Raw genomic sequence first — 24,737 nt, forward strand, 5'->3', positions numbered from 1 at the left:
GGGGTCAGCAAAATACAATAGGAATTATTCATAAAAAAAAATAAAAATAGAAAAATGACGTTATATATTGCAGAGCTCACAGAGACTCAGTGTTTCCAACCTACAGGAAATGCTTTCTGGCCTCTGGTTAAGCTTTAAGGATTCTATAGGTACATTGGTCAGAAAAGAAAAGCCAAGAAGAGTGTACCCCCTCTGATAAATGGGAAGGGAGAACTGGTAATGACAGACATGGAGAAGGCTAAGGTACTCAATAACTTCCTTGCATCAGTCTTCACGGCCATTCAGGCTTCCCATGTCTTGAGTCCCTGAACTTATGGGCGAGGACTTGGGGGTGCAAAGTCCCTTCCACTGTAAGCAAAGAACAGGTTCAAGATCACCTGATGAAAATGAATACTAGTCTATGGAGCCTGATGACATGCATCCCAGGGTCCTGAGGGAACCGGCTGTTGTAGTTGCCAAGCAACTCCATCACATTTGAAAAGTCCTGGCAGTCAGGTGAAGTCCCTGGTGACTGGAGAAATGGAAACATCACTCCCATTTTTAAAAAGGGTAGACAGGAGTACCCGGGGAACTACAGACCAGTGAGCCTCACCTCTGTGCCTGGGAAGATCATGGAAAAGATCCTCCTGGAAGCAATGTCAAGACACATGCAGGGAAAGGAGGTGATCTGAGATAGTCAGAATGGCTTCATCTAGGGAAAACTGTGCCAGGTGATAGATAGCTGATGATACAAAGCTGCGAGAAATGGCTGACATGCCAGAAGGCTGTGCTGCCATTCAGCAAGACCTGGACAGGCTGGAGAGCTGGGAAGGAAGTAACCAAAAGCAGTTTAACAAGAGCAAGTGTAGAGTCCTGCACCTGGGAAGGACCAACCACTCAGTACAGGCTGGGAGAAAACCTGTAGGAGAGGAGCTCTATGGAGAAGGACCTGGGGGTCTTGGTGGATGACAGGTTGACCATGAGCCAGCAGTGTGCCTTGGTGGCCAAGAGGGCCGTTGGGATCCTGGGGAGCATGGCCAGCAGGTCAAGAAAGGTGATCCTCCCCCTCTACTCTGCCCTGGTCAGGCCTCACCTGGAGTATTGTGTCCAGTTCTGGGTTCCCCAGTACAATAATAAAATAAAATAAAATAAAATAAAATAAAATAAAATAAAATAAAATAAAATAAAATAAAATAAAATAAAATAAAATAAAAACAGGAATTGCCTGGAAAGAGTCCAGCGGAGGGTCACAAAGATGATACGGGGCCTGGAGCATGAGGAAAGGCTGAGAGACCTGGGTCTGTTCAGCCTGGGGAAGAGAAGACTGAGAAGGGATCTTATCAATGTTTACAAATACCTGAGGTGTGGGAGACAAAAGGATTTGGCCAAACTCTTTTCAGGGGTTTGTGGAGACAAGACAAGGGGCAATGGCACAAAATGGGTCACAGGAAGTTCCACACCAACATGCAAAAGAACTTCTTCACGGTGAGGGTGATGGAGCACTGGAACAGGCTGCCCAGGGAGGCTGTGGAGTCTCCTTCTCTGGATGTATTTAAGGCCTGTCTGGACGCCTACCTGGGCAGCCTGTTCTAAGGAACCTGCTTTGACGGGGGGTTGGAGCCAGTAATCTCTTGAGATCCCTTCCAAACCCTACAGTTCTGTGATTCTATGATTCTGTGTGATTCTGTGATTCTGTAAGGCCTTTGACACATTTGAATCTCTAAATTGGAGAAAGATGGATTTGAAGGGTGGACCATTCCGTGGATAAGATACTGGCTAGATAGTTGTGGTTAATGGCTGGTGGAGCTCCAGGTGGATGATGGTGATGAATGGTGTCCCTCAGGGTTCTGTCTTAAGAACAATTCTGTTTAGTATCTCTATCTTTGATATAGACAATGAGATGGAGAGGAAATTTTCAGATGACACCAGGCTGTGTGTTGCAGCTGATACAGCAGAAGGAAGGGATGCCATCCAAATGGACCTGGACAAGCTGGAAAAGTGAGCCCACATGAAGAGGTTCAACAAATCTAAGTGCCAGGTGCTGCACCTGGGTCAGGGAAATCCTAGACACAAGGACAGACTGGGAGAAGAACTTACTGAGAACAGCCCTGAGGAGAAGAAGCTAGGGTTGTTTTTTAGTGAGACGCTCAACATGAGTTGACAGTGTGTGCTTGAAGCCTGGGCTGTATCAACAGAAGAGTGGCCAGCAGGTCAATGGAAGTGATCGTCTCCCTCTGCTCTGCCCTTGTGAGGCCTCACTTGGAGTGCTGCATTCTGGTCTGACACCCCTAGCACAAGAAGGATGTGGACCTGTAACAGCAGGTCCAGAGGAGGGCCATGAGGATGATCAAAGGCCTGGAGCACCTCTCCTATGAAGAGAGATGTTCAGCCTGGAGAAGAAAAAGCTCCAGGGTTATCTCACTGAGGCCTGTCAATATTTATAAAAAAAATGGAATGTGACTTTTTACACAGGCAGATAGTGATAGAACAAGGGAAAACATCTGTAAACTAAAAGAGGCTAGATTTAGATTATGTCTTAGGAGGAAATCCTTCACTCTGAGGGTGGTGAGGCACTGGACAAGGTTGCCCAGAAAAGTTGTGGATGCCCTATCCCTGGATGTGTTCAAAGTCATGTTGGATGGGGCACTGGGCAACCTAATCTAGTGGGTGGGGTTTGAAGCTCTTTAAGGTCCCTTCCAACCCAAGCCTTTCTGTGATTCTATAATTTTATGATTCAGAGCTGAAATCAGTTCTAGTACCTTCAATCAGCCTTTGCACTACTCCTGTCCTTGCCAACTCTGCAATGCTATGCCCCCAGCCATGGAAGTCTCAAAAATGACAAAAAGTTACAAATATACAGTAGAGATTAAATATTTGTTCACCATTACCTATTAATTTGGAAAACAAACAAACAAACAAACCCCAACCTACAGGTGTAAAGGGCATCCACGTAAAAATGATTCACTAGACCCGATTCCTGTTTTATCAGAGATATTATCAAAGATCCTGTTATAACCTTGCTCAATTAAATTGTGGGAGGAAATCTGTAGGCTAGTATCATTCTGTCTACAAAAATCCTTTACTTTAAAGTACTTCTGCATAAAGACAGCTGCTTGATGAACAAGAAGCTTTTTTAGTCTCTTCAACTTTGTACGCCATCTAGTGCAGTGTTGAGAATTAATTACATCTTTACAAAGAGTCATCCATTTTGATTGCAACACTAAAAAAAAGTACAACAACCTTTAACCAGCTGCTTTCACAAAAGTAAATGACTATTTACTATATTCTTTATTATTAATGAAGACCAAATTACTTACTATGATGAATGCCAATAAATATCCTCTAATACATAAAAACTTGTCCCACCATTTACATTTTAATGAGATTTGAAATGTTAATGAATGAAGGGAGTTTACTAATTACCTCAGTGAGTGTCTCAGATAAAAGTGAACTTTGTTAGATGAATTAATATTAGTTCCTCATTAAGATGGTTTGATAGCTAAAAATAATTAATGCTTTGTAAATATGTTGAAAATAAATATTTATTTGTTTCAGTTTGACAAATATTTTTAATTATAAACAATGAGCTCATCAGCAATACATATGACCTTTCAAAGTGTTCCACATGGAAAGCAGATAACTCACAACTTTTTAGTATATTAAACATTATTTTATTATTTTTTTAAAGAAAAACTTTTTATTAATTTGCTTCTCATTTGATTGCTTGAGATACTTAGGTAAGGTTTTTTTACATTCTATTATTTTTAATAATATTTGATGTAAAAACAAAAATCACTAAGCATAAATATTAGCCTAATTATCTTTCTGTGACAAATCTAATAAGGAAATTAATGTCCAGCATAGTTACCTGTTTTCATTAGTATATTTTTTATGAAAAGTGTACTACTGCAACACAACAGTTTTATGATTCCCACTGTGCAGCTCAGTGGGAGTAATGTACAACGTGATGGAATTACTCCATTAATTACTCCCCTAAGGATTGATCTGGAAAATGAAAACAGGAAAAAAAATAATAATAATAATAAATGTTTGATTCACCCCTTACTTCCTCTCAATAACAAACATTTTTAAATAAACAACAAGAGTTCACTATTGGAAAAGTGTGTTAGAATAATAGAATAAATAAATAACATAGAAATATTATTAATTCTAATATTATTAATATTATTATAAAATTAATAGAATTAATAAAACCAAAACTAAACCACTAAACCAATTGTTGAAAAAAACAGTTACAAAAAAAAAAATAAATAAAGTGATGGGTTACAATTTCCAGAGCTCCACAACATTACATTATAGGAGACACATGACACAGACCTCTCTTTTTTTGTCTCTCAATAAGAATTTGGCAGAAGTTACATGGACTTCAGGACAACTATTTCCTAAAAAGAGTTAAAAACATGAAGGTCACATTACGAATACATGAAAAAGCTAATTCACACATACATTCAGGAATGAATACACATAATTTATTGCAATGCCAAAATAAAATTTATATCCATTGTTTTAACCATTTATCTTGGCATAATGGTATATTTATAGCCAATATGTTTAAAATATAAACTCTCCTCCCTACTCCCCCAAATGAATAAATAAAAGAAACATTCAGCTTTATATTGTAACAATTGTTGGTTACACCATTCAGTATACACACTTCCCATAACTTCTTACTTAACAAGGTTGCTGATCCTGAAAATACAGAAACACATGTAGCTCCAAGGAATATATTGATAGGCATATTTGTCATTTTCAGTCTCTGATCCACAGAAGTGAATCCAGTGGGCTAGCAAGGCTTAACACGCTCTGGAGCACTCAATCCCAGTGGCAGTTAACAAATAGTTCCTTCTAAAAGAGTTGTATAGAAAGGTCAAAGTATACCTTTTCTGCTTGTTATGTTAACCTCATAACTTAGTTTCCTTCTGGGTACAGCAACAAGGAAAATATATCATCGTATCTGGCTATTTTTCACACTTCAGCATGATTAGATAGCTATGTATAAAGGTATGCAACCCATGCCCAGTTTGATTATTGTACCTCTGGAGTCATATAAGGCACTTTCAAATTTTGCTACTATGCCACCAAAACAGGCACATAAATCACAGATCTGACATGAAAAGGTGCTTTCTCTAATGGGTAGTGTCTCTAGTTGAGTTTATAAAATTACTTATATTAAATTTTCTGGAAGCAAATTTCTGTTAAAATTTGGCAAGACAGCACTAAAATTTTAGCAACAGCATGAGAAGGATGCACACAGGGAATTTCTACTGAATGGAAAAAGAATTTGAAGGACACTTTTTTTCTTTTTAACTTCTCAGTGATTTCCTCAGTCCCTACTCTGTGGCTAAAAGAGAGCCTTCCCAAAATGCCACAACTGCTCCAGAAATAGTTCCAGAAAGCTGAAACTACTCCAGTCTGGCTTCTGTGTGATATAACAGGCCTGCCTTTGTTCATGAGTGCCAGAAATTTTCGACAAGAAACGGGGGGGCTCTTAACATCCTGAGGTTATCAGGGAGTTGTGACAGTGGACAAACTGACATGATTGTGTGTGCTTTTTGAGATTCCTGGAGAGTTTGCAAACAATGGACATTTTCACCGCAGTGCTCTGTTTCATGTAGTTAGTATGAGCTAAGCACTGTGATCCCCGCCAATGCTCACCAGTGATGAATGTTGAAAGAAGCTGTAAGAAAACCAGCAAGGGTCTTCTGCAATGACACAGCTTGCATTTTCGCTGCTTATCCTGTCAACATGTCAATATGGAATAGACAATTGGGACTGTATGAGAGTATGCTGGAGAGTATCAACCACATTTAACACTTTAAAATCTCAATAATCTACTTGGTAATTATATACTATGATCATACTTCAGTGCTAAACCTCTTGATTAACTTTTACATGGGATTCTTTGGAACTTTAAAGGAATCAAAAATATCAAAAAATATCAAAAAAATAAAAAATAAATTAATGTTATATAACCAAAAGCTGCTTGATCGTGGAGGAAGCTAACCTTACATACGGTAGTGGCCTGAGAATCATGCCTTCCTATTACCACAACAAAACATAAACACAAACATCATGGACAACATATGCTAAAATATCTTACAGCATTTAAATGAAATCAAATCTGGATGTCAGTCAATATTTACCATAATCAGGGAGGAAACAAAAACAAGAAAGAGACAAACATTAAAGATTCCCAAGAAGTAAAAATACAAAAACCATGACAATAGTGACTACACTAAATTAAGAATTGTAATCTTTATTCAACAGTAGTAGATCATCTTATTATGTTGGGGGAAGAAGCTTTTTTTTTTTTTTTTTTTTTCCTTGAGTTTTAAGAAATATCAGTGTGTTACTATTGACATGAAAAGGTGTGACTAGTACCTAATATTCCTACTAAGGATTTCCAAATTATTTTTCTCTGTTCCCATAAAGGTAAAAAAAGGCTTGGATAACAATAGAAGTGACCTATATGTTACAGAATAAGTCCTGACACATCCCCATGCTTAGCAGGACTGTTTTGTCACAAATGCAAATACATAATACAAATCATTAAAAGCTTACTTACTGATCTTGCAACACAATGATGCTTTGGCTTTTGAAAAATCAATCCAGTCATCTAAAAGGGACCAGAAACTAGCAGTCTCTAAAACACGCTGTCACTCCTGTGGTAACATATACCACTTCATGCATGACCAGAATAGAAAGGCTCCCTTTTCTCTGACTGACTTTGGTTATCACTAAATGATGTCAAACTCCTTCTTTTTTTTTTTCTTTTTCTTTTTCTCCTTAGAGCTGCCCAACTCTCTGTCTTCACACTGAGTGATGAAAAATGCTAATCGAGTGAGGAAATCAGCAACAACAACAAAAAAAAAAGAGTAGGAAATCCATTATTCCCAAAAGGTCCTTCATTTTTCTTCCTAGTCCCTGAATTAATATTACCCTCTGAATAGAATGAAAAATATCCCCCCCCCCCAAAAAAAAAAAAAAAGAAAAGAAAAAAAAAAGCATTGTTTGGCTCTATTTTTATTTTCCTCAGAAGAGAAGCAAGTGGGAGTAACTCTTCTCTAGGAAAAGACAGCTGCTTTCCTCTTTCTTTCCCTAATGAAGAGACAAAGGAAACCTTGCCACAGACTTTCCCACATTTATACAAAATGCAAGAAAAGGAAAGTTCTTACTAATATTTTATCCTATACTAATAGTCAAGGACTTATATGTGGAAAGTCAGGTGGAATCGTCCAGAAACTCAGGGCACTGTCTTCCAGGTGATTTCAGATGTGGATGTTGACTAAAAGCATTGTCTTTTTAAAAGAATCCATTGATTCTTTTTCTTATCCAGCAGAAATGATGTCCTTTTACCACATGAAATTTAAATTTGCTGACAACCAGTGTGATCTCCGTTATTCTCTTGTTTTTACTGACTTGGTTAAGTAGTGAATATATCATATCAACAATACCTTGCAGGAGTGAGAATGTAAGGTGTTACATGCAATATGTTCTTCATATGATTGATATTTAGCCTAGTAGACATCTCTCTTTAGATATAGCTGATCTACAGAGAAACCAAGCTAAAGGCAATTTAAATCAGTAGAGAGATATAGTAAAAACACGAGTGAGATATTACTTATTTTCTAAGTAAAAATATGTTTCTAAGACTTTCAAAATAATGCAGTATGTTTAAAGCCAGCTTTTTAATTCCTTAAATGATAAACGATTAGTCAAATTCTAAGAATGATCTGAAAATACATTCAAATTTTAATCTTTTGAGACTTCAAGTAAGTAAAGTATTTTCTTCTAGATCTATCCTACCAATCACATTGCACATTCAATAATTTATAGGATTCTGTTCCAGAATGGTCAATGGAGCAGGCAGACACCATTTTATGGCTGCAGAAAAACTAAAAGTAAGTGCTTTTGGTTTCTGTTGCCAGTTCACCATTCTTGTTTAAAGAACTCACTCAAACTTTGATTCATAGAACATCTTTCATGCCTTCCACTTACAAAAAAAGAAGAGTGGAAGCAGAGGACAACATGTTGAGATTTACTGTGTTTACAAGAAACATTTTTTTCCCTGCTGATTTGCAGTGACTGATGCCAGTGGGAGTGTAATTCCATTCCCAGTATTTATGTGGTTAGCTCAGAAGTTTCTCTGTCAAATATACTTTAGCAGAGTGAGTAGAAAGATTGGAAAAGACAATAAATTCTGTCTTAATCACTAGGGTTTTTGAGTTGTTTTCAACCTAAAGCAGTTCTTTCTATTCAACTAGAACTGTTACTTTAGAAACTAGGAAATCTATGTTTTGTTGTTGGTGGTTGTTTTTTTGCCTGTTTGTTTGTTTGTTCTGTCTTACTCATCTATTTTGTATAAAACTTTGTTGTGTCTTCTTTGGTCAAGTCCTAATAAAATCTAGCACTTCTTAAAGACAAAAAGACGTGCACTTTTCTACCTGTGTGTAACATATGCAGACATACACAGACACCTGACCATGAGAATGTGGTGTCTGTAAAGAAATATTGTTTCCATTTATGTCACCCTTTTCATCTTTAAGACTTGTCAAATTTCTCTACCTATGTCTGGTTGTAAGACCAACCCAGGAAATGCTCCTTTTACCTGTATGACTAATTCTGTTGAAGAGAACACGATTAGCTCTGGCAGGAAGCACAGATTTACTTAGTGTTTCTATAGTATATTTTATGTAAGTGGAGGTTAGATTTTAAAAGTGGGATATCATTACTAAGCCAAGTAATTATCAAGATATGCAGCTCAAAGATAAGAGAGTCTGCATTCTGTATGCTAGATATAGAAAGAAGCTAAAAGTTATATATTTTGATAGTTCAAAATTAGTTCCAAAATAAATATTTAAAATACAAAGAATATGAAACACAGTAGTCTTATATGTAAAGGAGAAGCCAGTAGGAAGCACTACAGAACATATAGCAAACCCTAAATTAACTGTGGCTGTGCCCTCCAAAGCATGTCCTCTAATACACTAAATGATAACATACTATAAACTAAACATACTGGCTTCCAGCACAGAAATATTGATTGTTTTAATCTTTGCTGTGCCTAACCTAAAGCAGTAAGTTGCTCCCATTTGTGGGAGTAAATCTCTTTATATTTCATTTAATGGCAAAAGCACAGAGTCATTTGTGAAAATGAAAACATCTTTAAGAGCCTATTGAGGACTAAAGAATTCCTTCTCATGTGGCTAAGACACTAGGTGAAAGAGTGACAAAGAGAAGATCTAATTCCAGTGATAAATACGACAATCCTACCAGTATTTCATCTGGAACTGTGATGTCACATGTATCTAAAATTTGAGCAATGTACATTCTCTACAAAGAGAAAGTATATCTCAGAGCAGTTACTTCACACATTTTACACTATTTTATTTTCAAGTAGAGGTATGAATTCTGTAATAGGAAAATATATACCCCAAAAACACTCAATTTTATTGATTTTGCAAAAGCCGAGGGAACTATTCTCCTATTTGTCCACTCATATTGTTCTTCAAATGACAGAATACTAGCTGTCAGCTAGCCAGTGCTCTGGATTCTTTAAAATATCAGTATACAGTCTTTTGTTTGATAGTCTTATAGATATTATTTTAAACAATTAATTACTGGAATAATTACTGGAATTGTGTTTAGCTGGTAGCTATGTAATATGAATGCTTCAATAGTATCCATAATGCCTTCTTCAAATGCAAGAGGTGTTCAATTAGCTTTGCCTTTTTGCTTCTGTGCAGTATGAGGACCTGTCTTAGCTGTTCATAAGATGCCAGATAGATCGTCATTATTTTAGGATTTTACTTTGAAAGTCTATACTTCTAAATGTGTTGCAAAGCCATGCTACTTTGATTTAAAATAAGGTTTAAAAAAACAACACTATTTTACCCTTCCTTCCCATGTATTTTCTATAACATAACTCCAAAGAATGGTGTTCATCAAATACAGTGGCAGAAACTATTATGAGAAAAACAATTAAGAGCAGAACATTTGAACATAAAGGTGTTCTATCTAATAGAAAATACTTTCAACATCTTCTTCAACATATATATATATATATATATATATATATATATAAAGGCATTGTATTCAACTTCTTATTCTTGAAGGCACTAGCAATTCCATAAGGCAGAGTTTCATTTTTAGCTGTTTTCTTTGCAGGTAATAACTTTGGAGACAATGAACTCATCACTAGTGGCATGGTGGTCAGCTGCTGCTGTCAATAATGTGTAAGAAAGTGAATTTAAACTTCTTTCAAATGAGTCCTGATGTTCCTTAAGGAACCAAAAAAGAATCTCTGGAAGTGTGAGATTGCTGTGTCCTACCAAAGAAAGGTTTTACTCCCATGGCTGCCTCATAAGGATGATATACTCACTAGATGACTCAACATTGCTTTCTGTCTCTTCTGCATGAGGAATGGGTAGGCTGCAGGAATGCAGTTTAAAAACGAAGAGATAAGAAAATCCTGCTTCTGCATTAAAATTCAGGACAAAGTAGACTCAAAGACTTCTTTGGCATGTCAAGACAGTTCCTGTCTGCTGATCCAAGAGGTTTGATCATTTTCAACTTGCATGCAGGTGGAATGTGTTTGTGGGTTTTGCACAGCTAGCGATGGGATTTGCTAGCTGTGATTCACTAGAGATGGGATTGGTCCAACCTGTCACAGCAGTAGTGTCCTTATTTTACAAGCAAGAATACAGAATACCCCCTATGACTTATTCTGCAGTACTGCACATTATTGTGTCTCTTTCCAACATAATGAATTATACAAAATAATCCCACTGGAATTGTCTTCCAAAAGCAGAACCTACAGCACAAAGGGTAATCAAAATTAAAATGTCAACATTATGCTGTTTATGGGTAGCAACCTGTAACCCTGATTCTGGGTTCATTTATAATTCAGACTTCCCAAAGGACAAGGCAGCTGTTCCATCCTGAAAACTCATTTACACCACTCCTCTACCCAAACTCGTGCTCATTTCAGCAAGAATTAGAAGTCCACAGATATCCAAAATCCAACATAGTTTAAAGAAAACTCTAACACTGATATTTCAAAGCAGTTTTGGCCCAGCCTTCAGAAGCTATGTGCAAAACGTGCCTCTCACGCTGTTGAAGTCTGCAACAGCCAGAAGCACACAGCAGCTGGCCACAAGCAGAACAAAACAAGAGGCTAGCAGGCACCTTTGGACTAGTAGCACAAGTGGGTCCAACAAACTATCAGTTTAAAACTGCCCTGTCATTTCCAAAATTATAGTTAGCTTCCATATGACAAGATGAGGAAGAAGATGAAAAGAAGCAGAAAGATTTGCATTAGGAGGTAAAGAAGTTAATTTTTAATTACACCATATTTTTCTGAAGAGGAATGGTCCAGACAACATAAGCTGCTGATTATTCACAGTTTCCTAGCTAAAGACTGTTAAAGCTTTTGCATCATCTATTTACATGTGGTTTTGGGGGCAAAGAAGCTAATGGATTCTAATGGAAAAGGAATAATACTTTTTATTCAAACACCCTCAGAATATTGCCAGTTTACACTTTTAAATTTCAATGAATAGTTTCTAGAGCACTGACAACCCCCAACACAGTCATGATTGCTAAATGTGAAAGAGAAGTTACATTTTTATTTTCTTGATTTTGAAGAATTAGGAGGTTTTAGAGGTTATTCTAACTTTGTTACTGAAACTTCCTAAAAGCGTAAGAATACTATTTTCAATTCGTCAGTTTAAAAACAGGACACAAATTGTATTTTTTTGAATTTATTTATATGGGATTGTTTAGCTTTAGAGAAAATATTTTAGTGTTGAGGGTTTCATTTATAATCAAAATTAAGAAATAATTTGGAAATGAGTATTAAAGGAAGCAAACAAACCTCCTCTTGTAATATTCTAGAGAACATATTCCCTTCTAAGTTTATCTAGTATAGAATCTCACAAACAGTGGAATTTGTTTATACTTCTCATTATATTTATACAAATGAGATGCTTAATGATCCATTTTGTTGAATATTAGCAGTACTGCTAACACATCAACCATAGTGGTGTACATTCAGTTAAGTGCTCATGTTGCTACACTTTATGAACCTTTGTGGATTCCTATTGTCAGCTTTACAGCCAGTTTCACTGTTTGGTGCTACTTGCATTGGTGTATATTATAAAATTATACCTATAAATTTGTGTAGTTGGAATTGATGGCTAAAGCCAAAGCCAAAAGATGTGCAGACACCTAGAATCCTGTACTACACTGTAAATTTTAAATATCAGTGAAGAAATAATGTATTTGGTTTGTCACAGGAAGTATTATTTAAACAGAACCTTTAAAGAATGTTTTATTGAAAGAATATTTTCCAGGACACTATTGATTGGCTTATATGAAGGACTTCTATTTCTCACATTGCAAAAATGTGAGAATATCTGAGATATTTTAAGATATTTTATGGTAATTTAATATATATAACCTACATTCAGTTTCACTTTGGGTCTTATAATCCAGCTGGTGCCAATTTGAAATTTGAATAAACTGACCCTTCCTCTGTTATGACTGAAATATATAAATGCAGACAGAAGAAATGCACTAGAAAGAATTATAGACAGTTGTTTATCTGTGCTTCAGAAAAAAAAAAAAAAAAAAAAAGACACAAAGTGATAACGGGTGTTTAGTAGAACAAAGGATTTACATCTCAGAACTACTGGGGAAGAGGAAGCTCTGAAATTATGTCTTTCTTCATTACCTGAAAATATGCATAGCATGCACAGTTGTTGAATTTCAAAAGGGTTGTTCAGTTTTTAAAACAATAATCAGTAGGTCTCAGATGTAAAGATAAAATGTGTTGCCTTGGGGGAAAACCAACAAACAAACAAACACTTTTCCAGAACACATTTACACACTTGACTCTTTCATTCTGCTTGATAATTTTTCTTAAGTAGGATGTTATTTCATACTTCAGTCCTACTATTTAGTCTTACAAATCGATGGGAATAAAAAATGGGTAGCAGTGACACTAAAAAGAGTTTGCAATCCAAGAAAAAGAGTTTGCAATCCAAGATCCAGTGAGAGGACCATCCCCTTAACTAAAGAATGTGGTTTGTATTTTTACAGATAGCCATTCTAAAAGGTTCTCTATTTTTTTTTTTTTCTTTCCCTGAAGGGAAATTCTGAAACTGCAGAAATCTTAACACTTGACTTTATTTTCTGCATATATTCAAAATGTGCAGACAAAATCACCCCTAGCCAGCAGTATGTACCTCTTAAACACTGACAACTCAGAGATAACAAAATTATGGTTCTAAATTATTAAAAATCTTGATGTTTTTCTATCTCCTCTAAATATCACTGTGTATCAAGTAGTGTACAAAAATTACATCTACAGTGTTTTATGAGTGTCAGCCAAGTATAAAGATTCATATTTTAAAAGACATACCAAGGATTTAGAAATAATTCAAGAAATAAAATAACTGTGTTCAACTTATAAAGTATGTAAATGAGAAATAATGGCAGTTTATAAAGTTTAATCTGTAGTCAGAACTCCATTTCATTCTCTGATTTTGAAATAAATCACTTTAAAATAGCCCCAACATTTAAAGTTTCTTCAGACCTTTAATGAAAGACCAGCTAAACTAAACAACCAATATTTGCTGTTATTATCGAATCCCTGTGTCTGTGAGCAACATTTAGCATGTTTGCATAATCAATATCTTTCCTCTGAGCAGGAAGACTTATAAAAGCTTTGCCCTGTACCAAAAGGTCTGAAACATTAAGTTAAATCCCTGTGAAGGCAGAATCACAAGTGAAAATGTTTACCACTCAATATATGGAATCATACTGTTTTCTGTTGACAAAGCAGGTTACATGCTGTATGTAGCATGAGCGAAAATGTGTTCAGTTTTAAAATCCTTTTCAGTAATGTCAAATCAAAAATCTATTCTATGCCTCTGTCAATATTAACAAACCTGTAAAATTACAAATTTCATATTAAATAATGTGCTTTCCAATTTACCTTTCCCAGCACCTTTTTCCTCAGTGCTATTCCAAAGGTATCAATTTACAGTTCTACCAAACAAAATGTTTCATATTTTTTGAACTGTAGGGTCTAGCTCACTTGATTCATATTTGCAGTCAACCTTTGAAATATTTCATTATTATCACTTTTTGAGGTGAGATTTTTTCAGCTTTCACAAATCTAAAATTATTTTTTTCTACCTTCTGTAGTTCTCATGAAACAGTATGATTAAGACATTTTAAAAGTAGAATAAATCTTTCAAACTTTTACAAAAAAGTTGCAGGATTTTTAGTTGGAAATATCAGCTATTTTCTCTTTACTACATAGAGGTCAGAAACCCGAAAACCTAGTTTGGAGTGCTAGGCATGGCCAATTGGAGCTTCCAACTCCCGTGAAATTATAGAGTCTCCTCTGCCATATCAGAGTGCCTATAAATGCTAAAGATGCATGAAGATCATCTGACCAGGAACACAATGCTTCCAAAAATGTACCTCTTCCACAGCCTGTTAGCTCTTCAATACTTTCCAGCATTTACACTAGTTTTGTGTGAGTTTTTTTTCTTTTTTTTTTGGTCAGGTTGTTTTTTGGTGGAATGCTTTTCAATACCTGAAAACTGAACTATGAAATTTTCATTTAGAAAGGTATCTCAAAGACAGAATAAAATGTTAGGACAAAAACAGAGCGCCATTTCCTACGAGAACTGATAGGATTGCAGTTTTCTGCAGTACAAATAATGCAGACAGAAATTAATGGAAAGGTAAAATACTGATAGTCCTCCACAACCCTAATTAACTATAATATATGTAACCCTTTAAAAGTCTTATTCTGAAATATATCCTTCAAAATGTTTTGATAGAGACTCCTTACTTTTAGACAGTTAAAGGTTTGAATGAGTCAAGCACAAATCACTTTCTTTCCTAACAAGATGTTTCCTCCAGTATTCTACTGTAACTCTTCGATATTGAAGACATTATAGTTATAAGTTCAGACTCCTCATTAACAACCAAATCATGACACCAGTCATTAGCATCTAAAATCTCTTTTATTTGTATGATTTAATTATTTTAATTCAATGACACAAAAGAAGCTTTTGTGTTTTGGGAGTCATATTGCAAGCAGTTCTGCCTTTTCAAAGAGCTAACCAGTTCTGTCAATGCGTAGCTTCTCTCAGAAGAGATAAGAGAAAGAAAAGCAGAAGAGAAGAGACTGGAAATCTTTCTATATTATACTTTGAAGAGTTCATAAAATTGCTGTTTAACCTCTTGTAGAGGAGAGCTCAAGAAATCCATAAGGATTTTTCATAACATACTCACAGTATTCTCCCCGTATGCCCCCCATATTAGCCTGCACTATTTATTTCTAATTCCTGTTTAACAGATGAGGAAGAGAGGTACCCGACAAAATGAGATTTAAATGAAGAAAGAACCTAATGAGCCTCAGTGGCTAGGGTTGTAGCTCCTATATCTTATATGCTTGCCTACTGTATGATCCAAACAAAATATATGAGGACTACTTCAGTTTGCAGTGCAGCACTGCCAGTAGTATTGAGTGAGGTCTCATCTAAATTAAACATCAGCAAAACCAGGAGACAAGGCTACCGGATACTGCTGCACTGCTTTTTAAGTGCTCTGTGAAAATGTCCATAAATGACTTTGTGCTATAAACCTTTCTGGAAGGAAGCAACCTGAACTGTGTTTTAAAGAAAGTGGGATGCAATGTCTTCATCTCAAGATGCAAAGGCCTCCTTTTGTATGTATCGATGGATACAAATTGCTGAGCATAAATTTGTAAGTACTGGGAGAATTTAAAGACATGTTATTATCTCTAGGAAGTGTATCTGATACTAAACATAGCAATTCTTTTCAAGGGGACAGGGCACTTGCCTTTCCTGGATGATAAAACTTAATTTGTTAAAGCTTTAATATGTTAAAAACTTAATTTGTTAAGTTCCAAAGAACAGAATTCTCATGTTAGAGGGGAAAGCCACAAGTTTCTTTTCAACATGTATCCAATCACGTGTTCTCATTGGTGTCACACATTTTACAGTATAGTGCATTTTATAGTATATACATAAACATTTCTTCAGTATCTTTCTTCCCAACAGGCATCTGATTATTTGGGCACTTGTACATGTATACGTAATGCTGTGTTTGTATTTTAAAATCAAATTAAATAACTAAATAATTTTATATTTTGTTTTGATATTCATCAACCCCCCAAATGGGTTAGCATTTTCTGTCAACAGAGTAGTACCAACCTTATGAGATATTTGCTTATCGAATTAACTGGAATTCAATTACTTATTGAATTCAATTTACATGTTGAATTCATTGGAGAATAGCAAAATACAAGATATAGGAAACAAACTGATATTGGAAATTACTTCCTACTAGATGGAAACTCTCAGGACGAAGCAGATTCCAACATATGTATTTAGAAAATATTTGGTTTACATGCAGGAGTTATTTTATTTTTATTTTATTGTAAAAAGAAATACCTCATTCAAACAACAGGACACATGCTTAATTTATGAAGAAAGGACAAAACAATTAGGTTTCATTGTTCTTGAATAAATATCCAGCAATAGAGAAGAAGAAAGTGAGATAGCAGGAGGTTCTTTTTTTTTTTTGTTTTTGTTGTTTTTGTTATGTTTTATTTTCATGTTCCTAAATCAATACCTTACTATTTCTTCATTAACACACAGATCCCTTTCCCATGACATAAAAGCTGCACAAACATCTTTTATTTTCCATGATGTAATGAATCCCTTGTTGATATAAAATGATCAAAAGATTAAGATGAAAGCTTTAAACTCTGTGATAAAACATTGATAATTATGCTGTAATATTCAATACTGTGACCCAAATAAAGTAGTTTTCTCTTCTGAATTCAAACTTAAAGCTTTATAAACGCTGTATATAATCTTTTGCAAGTCTTATTGCATCAACAGTTCTATAACCAGCAATTATCTGCATAACATTTTGTGTTGAAACTGCCAATAAAACTTGCAATTCAGGCAGCAATGAAGTATTCCATTTAGATTAAGTAGCAAATATAATTAGTTAAATCAATGAAAATTGTTTTAAGCTATCCATAAATGCTAGGAAGCTTGAATTAGTGTTGTCCAGGGCTTTTTCCACATATTTGGTCTGATTCTAATTTGTGTAATGTGCCAGTACAATTAGGAAATTAATTAAAATGCGTATAACATAAGTTTATGGACAAATTCTAATAAAAGTCAATTATACAATTACTAGTTAATATTGCAGGCTCTTAATTGTTTGCTTAATTAGGTGATTCAATTCATGTAAATACCACATTACTTAAACAATTAATATTAATTTATGTACTTTTATGCCGTTCAGCAGTATATGTCTGATGAGTTCAATCACAGAACCATAAAACCACGAGACAAAAAGTGAGATTTTTTGATAGTTCACTTCTTTCTTTTGGCACTCTAGTGACAAAAAAATTGTTTATGCTAAATGGAACTAATCAATCATTTTTAATTAACAACCAGAGGTGGGCTGAGGTCTCCCATAGAACTGATCTGTGACTTCTAATTTTGGTGTCATCTGCTTTAGACAGATTCAGCTTATTGAGTTTGTCTGGTTGTTGAGAAAGGCTCTTGGAAATGAAAACAACTCCCATTATTTCTACACCTGAAGCAGGTCCTTGTGAAATATAGCATTTTGTTTTGTGAACAGATATAAAACTGTTTAATGTTTGTTTTTAAAATTTATTTTTTATTATTATTTTTATTTTTTTTTTTATCACTGTGGATACCTTTATGTTTAGACTTCAGGGTATATTTTCAAAGCTGTGTGTAGGAGTCAAAAAATTATACATCTGAATCCCATTATTTTCTATCAGGATTTGAATGTATATATTTGCCCTGAGATTTAATTATACTTCTTTGCAAATGTAGATCAATTAGGCAACTTAAAAGCCTGCTCTTTGGGGAAATAACTTGGGAAAATAACTGACAATTCTTTTTCCTAGAGTGTCATAATTATATTGGAAAGTTTGCAGTACTACTTTTTTCTTGACTTCCATTTGCATAGTAAATATATATGTGTATACATATATAAATTCTCAACTTTTAAATTAATGAGTACAGAATTATAGAACAGAGCTGGGAGGAACCTTAAGAAGTCATTGGTCCATCTCTTTCTTTCAGGATAGAAATTATGCGCATCTTGGTAGATGTCTTTTACCAGTTTTGAAAGGCTTTCTACAATGGAGACTCACAGCCTCCAAAACTGGCCTGTTCTAGTACTTCATTACCTTTACTATTTCAACATGCATATTAATCTGCTACTTAAAACTATTAATTACCTATAGTCCTAATATCACTAACATGGAGAGGTGACAACTACTTTTCTCTTTCAACTTTACATATTTGCATATTCTTAAATCTTCAGTCTTCTTTTAAAGAATCAATCCCAAATGATTTAATTTCCCTTCATTTAAAAAATTATCCAGATCTCTGATTTTATTCATTTTTTCCTCCTCTGCACTACTTGCAGTATTGGCCTATAGGTTTCTTGATGAATCCACATGCTTCACATTATACTCCAACTAAGGTTTCGTCTATGATGAGCAAAACAGAATCACTTAGCATTTCTTATGAGCTGTACTTCATTCACATATCCCAGCATGTTGTACAATACTTTTCTCCTTTACAGCAGCATGACACCACTGATTGATGTGCAGCTTGTGATCTGCTGAGGATTATACTCAGATCAGTTGATACTGAATTGCTATCTAATCAACTCATGTAGAACTACTATCGCTATATTCACGCACCTGATATTACTAGCCAGAAGTAAAGCCTGTAGTTGTCCTTACTAAATTGAATTACATCTTTTAAAATATATTTTTTTCTATGTTGTTAAATCACTTTGAATTATAATCCAAGTTTCTAATACATAGTAGGACAGCATAATAAGCATATTTTCTATTCCATCACCCAGGTTATCAATGAAATATCAAATAGAATTCAAACCCTGAAGAGTTTTACACTAAAGCTCAAAAGTAGAGATACATCCACTGACAGTCTCTCATTCAATACCATCTTGTGATCAGTTTTCCTACAACACTATGGTAGGCTCATCCACACTTGTCGTGGTTTAACCCGGCCGGCAGCTAAACACCACGCAGCCGTTCGCTCACCCTCCCCCCTCCCTCTCTGGGACGGGGGAGAGAAATGGAAAGTGAAGCCCGTGAGTTGAGATAAAGACAGTTTAATAAGACAGGAAAATAATAATAACAATAATAATAATAATAATAATACAATGATGATAATAGTACTACTACTAATAATATGTACAAACAAGTGATGCACAATGCAATTGCTCACCACCCACTGACCGATGCCCAGCCTAACCCCGAGCAGTCCGGCCCCCCTCCCCCAGCTAGCCACCCCTATATATTGTTTAGTATGACGTCAGATTGTATGGAATACCCCTTTGGCTAGTTTGGGTCACCTGTCCTGGGTCTGTCCCCTCCCAGCTCTTACTGCACCCCCAGCCTGCCCGTTGGCAGGACAGAGCAAGAAGCTGAGATGTCCTTGGCTTAGTATAAGCACTGCTCTGCAACAATTAAAACATCGGGGTGTTATCAGCACTCTTCTCATCCTAAGCCAAAACATAGCATTCTACCAGCTACTAGGAAGAAAATTAACTCTGTTCTAACTGAAACCAGGACAACACTATATCTGTTGAGCTTAACAACAGAAACGTGAAACTGTCAGAAATTTTACTAAGGTCATGATAGATAGTAACTTTTGATTGTCTACTATACATATCTGGTTACTTGACATCAGGATGAAATAAATCTATTAAATCCAATTTAGCTGTTTCTTCTTTATCTTTTAAAATCTTACAAAATTGTTGTGACAGTGTTTGGGGGAGAGGAAAGGGTAAAACAGAGAGGAAAACTGAAATAATTCCCCAACTCTTCCTCACATTCCTTGCATTATTATATGTTTTATTTTCCAGGCTTCTAACACTTAATTAATTCTTCCTGCACCCTCAGAAATAATATCTGTAACTTCTGACATTGGTTTAATCAGTTCTTAAAACAGTCTAAAGTAAATATCATTGGGACCAAAAGATTTAAGTGGATTCATCTCTTCCATGTATGTTCCAGCTTATTCTTTCTCTGGTTGACAGTAAGAACTTGTCAATGACATCAGTAATGCCTGTAGTTAAGCATTTTAGTGAATAGTGGTAGAAATACAAGATATTTTTTCCACTGCTGATTGTCTATTGACATTCCTGGCTTTCTTTTTCCTAAAAATGTATTTGTAGAATGATTTCTCAGCACCCTTGCATGTTCCTTCCTAACTGTATTTTCTTGAGCTGTGTCTGTTCTTAATATAATTCCTGTTCTTCCTCTGTAATTGGGAAATTTCTTCTTAGGACCTGAATGTTGTCTCTTTAGGAATTAATTGATGATCTTTAACTCATGTTTTCACTAAAATTTCTTTCTAACAATGCCCTGTGTTTGTTAAAATCTGCCCTTTTGAAGTCTATTATTTTTATTATGCTATTCTTCCTCCTAAGGATGGTGAACTCAATCTCTTCCTTCCTACTAACATCTAGAAGAGCTTCGTCTCTAACTTTTTTCCTACAGAAATGATCTCTCATACACAAACACGGGCTTGTAAGAAACTAATATGTTAACTGTAATATGTTTTGAGGCTAAGACATGTTTTCTTTACAGCTTTTTACAGCTTACAGCACTTTTTGTTTGTTTCTTTGTTTTGTTTTCTGATTGTGAATTATCTATGACCAGTTTATATGGAATTACTAAATCCTGTATGTCATTCAGAACTGTTGAGAATTTACAAACTAGTTATTTGTCTGTGAGTGGTCCGAAAAGAGTTCTTTGCCAACACTATTCAAGCCCACAGTCCTAGATGCTTGAAAACATGATTAGTAACAGAGCCTTTTTCATCATCATCATCATTCCCATAGATATTGTGCAAACATCAGTAATGCATGTCAAGTAAGCATATAATGCTCTCAGATGAAAATGGCAACATTTTATGATCATGACACTGTACTGTCAGTTACTGCATGTTTTGAAGAATAATGGTGAATTGGGGCTCAAGCTTTTAAAACTCTGAGGATCTCCTGAAGTAACTTAGTCATAAACATACAGTCGATGTCAAGTTTTAAGTTTCATAAACAGACTCCAAGAATATTCTTGGGATAGCATTCTATATCATTGGTATTTAATCATGTCTACCTGTGATGTCAGGGGTGCTTTCCATGTTAGGATTTCTAAACATAATCAAAGGACTCCTGGATCCACTCCTTCTCAGTGTTAACAGTCTCTGTATTAACAATCTCAAATGATTATGGCTATGATCTCATTCTCTACACTATGGCACTAAAGAACAAGAGACTAGTAAAAAATATTCCAGCTGAAAATGAAAAAACATGATAAATTCATTCTATTAAATCAAATGCAAAGTTTATGTCAGTGATAAACTTGTGGAGAAAAAGGAAGGAAGGAAGGAGGGAAAGAAGGAAGGACAATATATCAACTGAAATCTGTCAGCTGTGGAGAAGGGGTGGCAGTCCAATGATTTCCAGATGTCTCTACCAAGATGAAGTACTTTGCTTGCTCTTGACAAACAGAATCTGTGTAAGCAATTTATTGTATATTCTTTGCACTAACCCACTAACCAATCAAGTAAATTTTGTAAAACTGAAATGAAATTATACACTTTTAATGAATTACAAATAAAATAAATTATATTTACTTCTTATCAAAATTCCCTTTCAAATATTCTAGGTTGGCATTGTTTCATTTTATGACTGCCATTTATTGTGTTTGCTGGGAATGTTTTAGGCTGGTTTCCACATGAGAAGTTTTAAAAAAACATGTATCATCTATAGGGCAGCTTCTAAGCCATTAAACTATGGTGTACTCCAGCATTTGTGCTTTTGAAGATGAGGCAGAAACCCCTAGATTATTTTTTTTCCAAAAATATTATATTAAATCCAGGTATCCTACCTGTATGTGAATGTCACAGTCATCATGCTTGAAAGTGTTTAAGTGTTTTATACAATGTATCTCACATCTCTTGGAAAAAAAAAACAAGAAGGACTCAAGGACCCTTCTTCAAATACCAGTCACATTGTGTAACAGAAAGGTGTGATGCAATTGTTCACGTACCTCTGAAAGACTAGAACAAGGATCTTCCAACTCTAAGGTAAGCACCTCGAGCATGAAAGCACCTTGAGCTTTGAACAAACCCTCAGAACATGTTATCAAGTTTTATCAGAATGCATAATGTACTGTCATATTTGCCAAACTCTTGAACTTACTCAGTTAAAGCTATTGGCTTTAACTAAAGCTATATGGCCCGTTTTCCAATCAAAGTTTGATGTTATCCATTTTTTTTTATATATATATATATATTTTTTTTTTAATGATATGCATGGAATCAATTTAAAGTGAAACTCCACAGCTCTTATCAATTATTCCTTCTCCAAATTCCTTGCAGTTGGAGACTGGCCCTGTACTGGCACCAGTATGGTGATTCAATTAGGTAAATACATTAAATTAAGTGTGCTAAATAGGCTTTGCATGTTCCATTTGGAATTAAAGCACAGCTAATCTGTTAATTAATATTAATTATTGAATCAGTCTTGAAGTTTAACAACTGCAGTTAGATTTATTTTACACCCTCTTAGCTTTTAGCTGGAATGCATTTTAGGTTTGTGTGTTATTTATTGTCTTACTTAGTTTTAGGTCAATAAGTTTAATGGGAACCATGTTTGAACCATGCTGTGAGCTAGGAAATGCATTCCTGTTCCTGGTGCTAGTATAGTCTTTATAGTAGCAAATCACTAAGCATTCATTTCTCTCAGAACAAAATGGAAACAGGACTTTGTACTTGTATTTCTTATTCTAAAGTATGTACATAAAAATATTTTCCACCCAGGATAAAATAAATAATTCTACCATCTCATTTATTTGTTCAGCTGAAAATACATTGATTAGTGTATTTTGGAATGGAACTTATGCATTTAAATTCAGTAACTTTATTGTTCACATTAAATCTGTCAGTCACTGGACTTGGATTTACCAGTGATGGACAGTTGTTATAAGTCAGGTATAAGAGTTGAGAAATAAACTCAGTAATTAATGTTTTATTTTCAAGTTATGGTCTTACCAATCCATCATAAAATGAGATAAAATACAGCCACATTTTGATTTCTTTGACTTTACAGACTTTTAGTACTTTGAAGTACAACAGTCTTGCAGAGTGACAGGTTGATTCTGATTCACTATCCATAAATATACTGTAATTAATTATTTCCTTGAAGCCATTTTTATTTGTGAAACTTATGTGAATATACACTACAGCCACCACATTCTCTTATAATCTTTTGTGCTTATCACAAGTTGCTAAATTGTGTCTTGAGGTGGAATACTGACAATGTTTTATTAGTGATTCCTTTTATTATGTTGGTAGTCACAGAAATGCTACTTGCCAAGATCTGCTCCTAATAACTATCCAGTAGGATCTGACAGACTACCCTATCAAATTGGAAAAGTCAAGTAACGCTAGATGTATTATTTAAGTTTCAGACTCACATTCTAACATCTTTGGGCAAATGCTGCCAACAGCATCTAGGTTATAAGTTGTCTGGAAAGATGGCACAGGACATATTTGTCTATATTTTGAATTTGAACACCATCACCTTCAAATCATGTTTCAAGACAGGCTATTAATGCTATTGATCTTCACACTCTGCATATAGAAAGCTATTAACCAATGTAAAAGAAAACCAGAGTTTGGAAATACCATCTTTAGAGCATGCCAGCTATGTGCAAGCATCAAGAAAAAAAACAGTAAACACTAACAGCTGAAATTATTATGGAAGATACTTCAAAGCAATCTTGGCAAGCAAGAATCTCAAGTTTTATTATATGTCAGTTTTAGCTAGGTATTTAAATCAAGTCCTTTTGAAAATTCTCCAGTAGGAAACTGAGTAGGCATACTGAGATGACATTTATAAACATTTTGTTAAACATCCTTTATTCTACTATACCAGCATTAAATTACTCTTATTTTAAATGTCTTCTAGAGCTTCTAAGGTTCCAAACTTGCCAACAGAGTACATGCCTGTCCTGTGTGTAAATGGTGGATATACCATTCCGATCACTTCTCCCTTCTGTAATATAAAGCTATTTGCTATTTTTTAGGAAGATTTTCCCTTTTCAGAAAACCATAGAAGGAATCACACTATAACCAGACATCATCTACAGGAAAATCAGAGGAGAGGGCGGGGAGTGGGAGAGGGACTCCCTTCCTCAAGAGGTTGCAGAAAGCCATGAGGCCACCTCTCAGACTCCTCCAGACAAGATAAATCAAGTGTCCTCAGCCTCTCCTCATAGGACATGACCTCAAGCTTTTTTTTGCCAGCTTTGTTGCCCTCCTCTGGATGCTTTCAAGTATCTTAATATCTTTTTTATATTGTGGAGCCCAGCACTGCACACAACACTCAAGGTGGGGCCACACTAATGCACACAGGACAATCACCTCTTTTGACCAGTTGGCTGGGCTGCTTTTAATGCACCACAAAATGTGCTTTGGCTGCCAGGGCACACTGCTGGCTCACATTGAGCCTGCTGTCAACCAGGGCCCTTTCTGCTGAGCTGCTCCCCAGCCACTTATCTCCCAGTCTGTACTTGTGACCAGCATTAA

The sequence above is a fragment of the Netta rufina genome (genome assembly GCF_964035555.1).
Source record: "Netta rufina genome assembly, chromosome: 2".
Lineage (NCBI taxonomy): Eukaryota > Metazoa > Chordata > Aves > Anseriformes > Anatidae > Netta > Netta rufina.